Source organism: Protopterus annectens, chromosome 14.part0 (genome assembly GCF_019279795.1).
Source record: "Protopterus annectens isolate FY-2018-M chromosome 14.part0, PAN1.0, whole genome shotgun sequence".
In the NCBI taxonomy this organism is placed as follows: domain Eukaryota; kingdom Metazoa; phylum Chordata; order Ceratodontiformes; family Protopteridae; genus Protopterus; species Protopterus annectens.
This window is the reverse complement of record NC_056748.1, coordinates 1,020,458,136-1,020,468,546: the sequence shown is the minus strand read 5'-3', so window position 1 is coordinate 1,020,468,546 and position 10,411 is coordinate 1,020,458,136.

Sequence of the window (10,411 nt, the reverse complement as noted above, 5' to 3'; positions counted from 1 at the left end):
ATAAATTAAATGCAGAACTATATGAAAAAGAGCAGATAAAAGTGTACTTAAATTCACTTATACATCCAGTTGATTTCAGGTAGATCTTAGCTGGAGCAAAGCTCTGATAATAAGCAGAAATAACCCAAAACATACCATTTATATTAGGCAAGATAGGATATCAGTGATGAGGTGAAACTACCCTCCACTGCTATCAATGGCTACACAGAAATTCTAACAAGTACTCTGTAGAGACTCAGCCACAGCTTTCAGTTTAGTTAATATTCAGTGAGAAAGACAAATAAATTAAATGCAGAACTATATGAAAAAGAGCAGATGAAAGTGCTCTTAAATTCACTTATACATGCAGTTGATTTCAGATAGATCTTAGCTGAAGCAAAGCACAGATAATAAGCCGAAATATCCCCAAATTTACCACTTATATTTAGAAGGACAGGACATCAGTGATGAGGTGAAACTACCCTCCACTGGTATCAATGGCTACACAGAAGCTCTAACAAGTCCTCTGTAGAGACACAGCACATCTTTCAGAGTAGTTAATATTCAGTGAGAAACACAAATAAATCAGTTAAATGCAGAACTATATGAAAAAAGCAGATAAAAGTGTACTTTAATTCACTTATACATCCAGTTGATTTCAGGTAGATTTTAGCTGGAGGAAAGCTCAGATAATAAGAAGAAATAACCCAAAATGTGCCACTTATCTAAGGCAGGACAGGATATCAGTGATGAGTTGAAACTACCCCCCACTGCTATCAATATCTACACAGAAATTGTAACAAGTAATCTGTAGAGACATAGCCACAACTTTCAGTTGAGTTAATATTCAGTGAGAAAAACAAGTAAATATATTAAATACAGAACTATATGAAAAAGAGCAGATAAAAGTGTACTTTAATTCACTTATACATCCAGTTGATTTCAGGAATATCTTATCCAGAGCAAAGCTCAGATAATAAGCAGAAATAACACAAAATGTACCACTTATATAAGGCAGGACAGGATATCAGTGATGAGGTGAAACTACCCCCAACTGCTATCAATGGCTACACAGAAATTCTAACAAGTACTCTGTAGAGACAAAGCCACAACTTTCAGTTGAGTTAATTTTCAGTGAGAAACACAAATAAATAAATTAAATGCAGAACTATATGAAAAAGAGCAGATAAAAGTGTACTTAAATTCACTTATACATCCAGTTGATTTCAGGTAGATCTTAGCCAGAGCAAAGCTCAGATAATAAGCAGAAATAACCCAAAATGTACCACTTATATAAGGCAGGACAGGATATCAGTGATGAGGTGAAACTACCCCACTGCTATCAATGGCTACACAGAAATTCTAACAAGTACTCTGTAGAGACACAGCCACAACTTTCAGTTGAGTTAATATTCAGTGAGAAACACAAATAAATAAATTAAATGCAGAACTATATGAAAAAGAGCAGATAAATGTGTACTTAAATTCAGTTATATGTCCAGTTGATTTCAGGTAGATCTTTGCCAGAGCAAAGCTTAGATAATAAGCAGAAATAACCCAAAATGTACCACTTATATAAGGCAGGACAGGATATCAGTGATGAGGTGAAACTACCCCCACTTCTATCAATGGCTACATATAAATTCTCACAAGTACTCTGTAGAGACATAGCCACAACTTTCAGTTGAGTTGATATTAAGTGAGAAACACAAATAAATAAATTAAATGCAGAACTATATAAAAAAGAGCAGATAAATGTGTACTTAAATTCAGTTATATGTCCAGTTGATATCAGGTAGATATTAGCCAGAGCAAAGCTCAGATAATAAGCAAAAATAACACAAAATGTACTACTTGTATAAGGCAGGACAGGGTATCAGTGATGAGGTGAAACTACCCCCCTGCTATAAATGGCTACACAGAATTTCTAACAAGTACTCTGTAGAGACACAGCCACAACTTTCAGTTGAGTTAACATTCAGTGAGAAACACAAATAAATATATTAATTGCAGAACTATATGAAAAAGAGCAGATAAAAGTGTACTTCAATTTACTTATATGTCCAGTTGATTTCAGGTAGATCTTAGCCGGAGCAAAGCTCAGATGATAAGGAGAAATAACCCAAAATGTACCACTTATATAAGACAGGACAGGTTATCAGTGATAAGGTGAAACTACCCCCTACTGCTATCAATTGCTACACAGAAATTTTAACAAGTACTCTGTAGAGAAACAACTACAACTTTCAGTTGAATTAATATTCAGTGAGAAACACAAATAAATAAATTAAATGCAGAACTATATGAAAAAGAGCAGATGAAAGTGTACTTAAATTCACTTATATGTCCAGTTAATTTCAGGCAGATCTTAGCCGGAGCAAAGCTCAGATAATAAGCAGAAATAACCAAAAATGTACCACTTATATAAGGCAGGACAGGATATCAGTGATGAGGTGAAACTACCCCCACTGCTATCAATGGCTACACAGAAATTCTAACAAGTACTCTGTAGAGACACAGCCACAACTTTCAGTTGAATTAATATTCAGTGAGAAACACAAATAAATAAATTAAATGCAGAACTATATGAAAAAGAGCAGATAAAAGTGTACTTAAATTCACTTATATGTCCAGTTGATTTCAGGTAGATCTTAGCCAGAGCAAAGCTCAGATAATAAGCAGAAATAACCCAAAATGTACCACTTATATAAGGCAGGACAGGATATCAGTGATGAGGTGAAACTACCCCCACTGCTATCAATGGCTACACAGAAATTCTAACAAGTACTCTGTAGAGACACAGCCACAACTTTCAGTTGAGTTAATATTCAGTGAGAAACACAAATAAATAAATTAAATGCAGAACTATATGAAAAAGAGCAGATAAAAGTGTACTTAAATTCACTTATACATCCAGTTGATTTCAGGTAGATCTTAGCCAGAGCAAAGCTCAGATAATAAGCAGAAATAACCCAAAATGTACCACTTATATAAGGCAGGACAGGATATCAGTGATGAGGTGAAACTACCCCCACTGCTATCAATGGCTACACAGAAATTCTAACAAGTACTCTGTAGAGACACAGCCACAACTTTCAGTTGAGTTAATATTCAGTGAGAAACACAAATAAATAAATTAAATGCAGAACAATATGAAAAGAGCAGATAAAAGTGTACTTAAATTCACTTATACATCCAGTTGATTTCAGGTAGATCTTAGCTGGAGCAAAGCTCAGATAATAAGCAGAAATAACCCAAAATGTACCACTTATATAAGGCAGGACAGGATATCAGTGATGAGGTTAAACTACCCCCACTGCTATCAATGGCTACACAGAAATTCTAACAAGTACTCTGTAGAGACACAGCCACAACTTTCAGTTGAGTTAATATTCAGTGAGAAACACAAATAAATAAATTAAATGCAGAACTATATGAAAAGAGCAGATAAAAGTGTACTTAAATTCACTTATACATCCAGTTGATTTCAGGTAGATCTTAGCCAGAGCAAAGCTCAGATAATAAGCAGAAATAACCCAAAATGTACCACTTATATAAGGCAGGACAGGATATCAGTGATGAGGTGAAACTACCCCCACTGCTATCAATGGCTACACAGAAATTCTAACAAGTACTCTGTAGAGACACAGCCACAACTTTCAGTTGAGTTAATATTCAGTGAGAAACACAAATAAATAAATTAAATGCAGAACTATATGAAAAAGAGCAGATAAAAGTGTACTTAAATTCACTTATACATCCAGTTGATTTCAGGTAGATCTTAGCCAGAGCAAAGCTCAGATAATAAGCAGAAATAACCCAAAATGTACCACTTATATAAGGCAGGACAGGATATCAGTGATGAGGTGAAACTACCCCCACTGCTATCAATGGCTACACAGAAATTCTAACAAGTACTCTGTAGAGACACAGCCACAACTTTCAGTTGAGTTAATATTCAGTGAGAAACACAAATAAATAAATTAAATGCAGAACTATATGAAAAGAGCAGATAAAAGTGTACTTAAATTCACTTATACATCCAGTTGATTTCAGGTAGATCTTAGCCAGAGCAAAGCTCAGATAATAAGCAGAAATAACCCAAAATGTACCACTTATATAAGGCAGGACAGGATATCAGTGATGAGGTGAAACTACCCCCACTGCTATCAATGGCTACACAGAAATTCTAACAAGTACTCTGTAGAGACACAGCCACAACTTTCAGTTGAGTTAATATTCAGTGAGAAACACAAATAAATAAATTAAATGCAGAACTATATGAAAAGAGCAGATAAAAGTGTACTTAAATTCACTTATATGTCCAGTTGATTTCAGGTAGATCTTAGCCAGAGCAAAGCTCAGATAATAAGCAGAAATAACCCAAAATGTACCACTTATATAAGGCAGGACAGGATATCAGTGATGAGGTGAAACTACCCCACTGCTATCAATGGCTACACAGAAATTCTAACAAGTACTCTGTAGAGACACAGCCACAACTTTCAGTTGAGTTAATATTCAGTGAGAAACACAAATAAATAAATTAAATGCAGAACTATATGAAAAGAGCAGATAAAAGTGTACTTAAATTCACTTATATGTCCAGTTGATTTCAGGTAGATCTTAGCCAGAGCAAAGCTCAGATAATAAGCAGAAATAACCCAAAATGTACCACTTATATAAGGCAGGACAGGATATCAGTGATGAGGTGAAACTACCCCCACTGCTATCAATGGCTACACAGAAATTCTAACAAGTACTCTGTAGAGACACAGCCACAACTTTCAGTTGAGTTAATATTCAGTGAGAAACACAAATAAATAAATTAAATGCAGAACTATATGAAAAAGAGCAGATAAAAGTGTACTTAAATTCACTTATATGTCCAGTTGATTTCAGGTAGATCTTAGCCAGAGCAAAGCTCAGATAATAAGCAGAAATAACCCAAAATGTACCACTTATATAAGGCAGGACAGGATATCAGTGATGAGGTGAAACTACCCCACTGCTATCAATGGCTACACAGAAATTCTAACAAGTACTCTGTAGAGACACAGCCACAACTTTCAGTTGAGTTAATATTCAGTGAGAAACACAAATAAATAAATTAAATGCAGAACTATATGAAAAGAGAAGATAAAAGTGTACTTAAATTCACTTATATGTCCAGTTGATTTCAGGTAGATCTTAGCCAGAGCAAAGCTCAGATAATAAGCAGAAATAACCCAAAATGTACCACTTATATAAGGCAGGACAGGATATCAGTGATGAGGTGAAACTACCCCCACTGCTATCAATGGCTACACAGAAATTCTAACAAGTACTCTGTAGAGACACAGCCACAACTTTCAGTTGAGTTAATATTCAGTGAGAAACACAAATAAATAAATTAAATGCAGAACTATATGAAAAAGAGCAGATAAAAGTGTACTTAAATTCACTTATATGTCCAGTTGATTTCAGGTAGATCTTAGCTGGAGCAAAGCTCAGATAATAAGCAGAAATAACCCAAAATGTACCACTTATATAAGGCAGGACAGGATATCAGTGATGAGGTGAAACTACCCCCACTGCTATCAATGGCTACACAGAAATTCTAACAAGTACTCTGTAGAGACACAGCCACAACTTTCAGTTGAGTTAATATTCAGTGAGAAACACAAATAAATAAATTAAATGCAGAACTATATGAAAAAGAGCAGATAAAAGTGTACTTAAATTCACTTATATGTCCAGTTGATTTCAGGTAGATCTTAGCCAGAGCAAAGCTCAGATAATAAGCAGAAATAACCCAAAATGTACCACTTATATAAGGCAGGACAGGATATCAGTGATGAGGTGAAACTACCCCCACTGCTATCAATGGCTACACAGAAATTCTAACAAGTACTCTGTAGAGACACAGCCACAACTTTCAGTTGAGTTAATATTCAGTGAGAAACACAAATAAATAAATTAAATGCAGAACTATATGAAAAGAGCAGATAAAAGTGTACTTAAATTCACTTATATGTCCAGTTGATTTCAGGTAGATCTTAGCTGGAGCAAAGCTCAGATAATAAGCAGAAATAACCCAAAATGTACCACTTATATAAGGCAGGACAGGATATCAGTGATGAGGTGAAACTACCCCCACTGCTATCAATGGCTACACAGAAATTCTAACAAGTACTCTGTAGAGACACAGCCACAACTTTCAGTTGAGTTAATATTCAGTGAGAAACACAAATAAATAAATTAAATGCAGAACTATATGAAAAAGAGCAGATAAAAGTGTACTTAAATTCACTTATATGTCCAGTTGATTTCAGGTAGATCTTAGCCAGAGCAAAGCTCAGATAATAAGCAGAAATAACCCAAAATGTACCACTTATATAAGGCAGGACAGGATATCAGTGATGAGGTGAAACTACCCCCACTGCTATCAATGGCTACACAGAAATTCTAACAAGTACTCTGTAGAGACACAGCCACAACTTTCAGTTGAGTTAATATTCAGTGAGAAACACAAATAAATAAATTAAATGCAGAACTATATGAAAAGAGCAGATAAAAGTGTACTTAAATTCACTTATACATCCAGTTGATTTCAGGTAGATCTTAGCTGGAGCAAAGCTCAGATAATAAGCAGAAATAACCCAAAATGTACCACTTATATAAGGCAGGACAGGATATCAGTGATGAGGTGAAACTACCCCCACTGCTATCAATGGCTACACAGAAATTCTAACAAGTACTCTGTAGAGACACAGCCACAACTTTCAGTTGAGTTAATATTCAGTGAGAAACACAAATAAATAAATTAAATGCAGAACTATATGAAAAGAGCAGATAAAAGTGTACTTAAATTCACTTATATGTCCAGTTGATTTCAGGTAGATCTTAGCCAGAGCAAAGCTCAGATAATAAGCAGAAATAACCCAAAATGTACCACTTATATAAGGCAGGACAGGATATCAGTGATGAGGTGAAACTACCCCCACTGCTATCAATGGCTACACAGAAATTCTAACAAGTACTCTGTAGAGACACAGCCACAACTTTCAGTTGAGTTAATATTCAGTGAGAAACACAAATAAATAAATTAAATGCAGAACTATATGAAAAAGAGCAGATAAAAGTGTACTTAAATTCACTTATACATCCAGTTGATTTCAGGTAGATCTTAGCCAGAGCAAAGCTCAGATAATAAGCAGAAATAACCCAAAATGTACCACTTATATAAGGCAGGACAGGATATCAGTGATGAGGTGAAACTACCCCCACTGCTATCAATGGCTACACAGAAATTCTAACAAGTACTCTGTAGAGACACAGCCACAACTTTCAGTTGAGTTAATATTCAGTGAGAAACACAAATAAATAAATTAAATGCAGAACTATATGAAAAGAGCAGATAAAAGTGTACTTAAATTCACTTATACATCCAGTTGATTTCAGGTAGATCTTAGCCAGAGCAAAGCTCAGATAATAAGCAGAAATAACCCAAAATGTACCACTTATATAAGGCAGGACAGGATATCAGTGATGAGGTGAAACTACCCCCACTGCTATCAATGGCTACACAGAAATTCTAACAAGTACTCTGTAGAGACACAGCCACAACTTTCAGTTGAGTTAATATTCAGTGAGAAACACAAATAAATAAATTAAATGCAGAACTATATGAAAGTACAGATAAAAGTGTACTTAAATTCACTTATACATCCAGTTGATTTCAGGTAGATCTTAGCCAGAGCAAAGCTCAGATAATAAGCAGAAATAACCCAAAATGTACCACTTATATAAGGCAGGACAGGATATCAGTGATGAGGTGAAACTACCCCCACTGCTATCAATGGCTACACAGAAATTCTAACAAGTACTCTGTAGAGACACAGCCACAACTTTCAGTTGAGTTAATATTCAGTGAGAAACACAAATAAATAAATTAAATGCAGAACTATATGAAAAAGAGCAGATAAAAGTGTACTTAAATTCACTTATATGTCCAGTTGATTTCAGGTAGATCTTAGCCAGAGCAAAGCTCAGATAATAAGCAGAAATAACCCAAAATGTACCACTTATATAAGGCAGGACAGGATATCAGTGATGAGGTGAAACTACCCCCACTGCTATCAATGGCTACACAGAAATTCTAACAAGTACTCTGTAGAGACACAGCCACAACTTTCAGTTGAGTTAATATTCAGTGAGAAACACAAATAAATAAATTAAATGCAGAACTATATGAAAAAGAGCAGATAAAAGTGTACTTAAATTCACTTATATGTCCAGTTGATTTCAGGTAGATCTTAGCTGGAGCAAAGCTCAGATAATAAGCAGAAATAACCCAAAATGTACCACTTATATAAGGCAGGACAGGATATCAGTGATGAGGTGAAACTACCCCCACTGCTATCAATGGCTACACAGAAATTCTAACAAGTACTCTGTAGAGACACAGCCACAACTTTCAGTTGAGTTAATATTCAGTGAGAAACACAAATAAATAAATTAAATGCAGAACTATATGAAAAGAGCAGATAAAAGTGTACTTAAATTCACTTATATGTCCAGTTGATTTCAGGTAGATCTTAGCCAGAGCAAAGCTCAGATAATAAGCAGAAATAACCCAAAATGTACCACTTATATAAGGCAGGACAGGATATCAGTGATGAGGTGAAACTACCCCCACTGCTATCAATGGCTACACAGAAATTCTAACAAGTACTCTGTAGAGACACAGCCACAACTTTCAGTTGAGTTAATATTCAGTGAGAAACACAAATAAATAAATTAAATGCAGAACTATATGAAAAGAGCAGATAAAAGTGTACTTAAATTCACTTATATGTCCAGTTGATTTCAGGTAGATCTTAGCCAGAGCAAAGCTCAGATAATAAGCAGAAATAACCCAAAATGTACCACTTATATAAGGCAGGACAGGATATCAGTGATGAGGTGAAACTACCCCCACTGCTATCAATGGCTACACAGAAATTCTAACAAGTACTCTGTAGAGACACAGCCACAACTTTCAGTTGAGTTAATATTCAGTGAGAAACACAAATAAATAAATTAAATGCAGAACTATATGAAAAAGAGCAGATAAAAGTGTACTTAAATTCACTTATATGTCCAGTTGATTTCAGGTAGATCTTAGCCAGAGCAAAGCTCAGATAATAAGCAGAAATAACCCAAAATGTACCACTTATATAAGGCAGGACAGGATATCAGTGATGAGGTGAAACTACCCCCACTGCTATCAATGGCTACACAGAAATTCTAACAAGTACTCTGTAGAGACACAGCCACAACTTTCAGTTGAGTTAATATTCAGTGAGAAACACAAATAAATAAATTAAATGCAGAACTATATGAAAAAGAGCAGATAAAAGTGTACTTAAATTCACTTATACATCCAGTTGATTTCAGGTAGATCTTAGCCAGAGCAAAGCTCAGATAATAAGCAGAAATAACCCAAAATGTACCACTTATATAAGGCAGGACAGGATATCAGTGATGAGGTGAAACTACCCCCACTGCTATCAATGGCTACACAGAAATTCTAACAAGTACTCTGTAGAGACACAGCCACAACTTTCAGTTGAGTTAATATTCAGTGAGAAACACAAATAAATAAATTAAATGCAGAACTATATGAAAAGAGCAGATAAAAGTGTACTTAAATTCACTTATATGTCCAGTTGATTTCAGGTAGATCTTAGCCAGAGCAAAGCTCAGATAATAAGCAGAAATAACCCAAAATGTACCACTTATATAAGGCAGGACAGGATATCAGTGATGAGGTGAAACTACCCCCACTGCTATCAATGGCTACACAGAAATTCTAACAAGTACTCTGTAGAGACACAGCCACAACTTTCAGTTGAGTTAATATTCAGTGAGAAACACAAATAAATAAATTAAATGCAGAACTATATGAAAAAGAGCAGATAAAAGTGTACTTAAATTCACTTATACATCCAGTTGATTTCAGGTAGATCTTAGCTGGAGCAAAGCTCAGATAATAAGCAGAAATAACCCAAAATGTACCACTTATATAAGGCAGGACAGGATATCAGTGATGAGGTGAAACTACCCCCACTGCTATCAATGGCTACACAGAAATTCTAACAAGTACTCTGTAGAGACACAGCCACAACTTTCAGTTGAGTTAATATTCAGTGAGAAACACAAATAAATAAATTAAATGCAGAACTATATGAAAAGAGCAGATAAAAGTGTACTTAAATTCACTTATACATCCAGTTGATTTCAGGTAGATCTTAGCTGGAGCAAAGCTCAGATAATAAGCAGAAATAACCCAAAATGTACCACTTATATAAGGCAGGACAGGATATCAGTGATGAGGTGAAACTACCCCCCACTGCTATCAATGGCTACACAGAAATTCTAACAAGTACTCTGTAGAGACACAGCCACA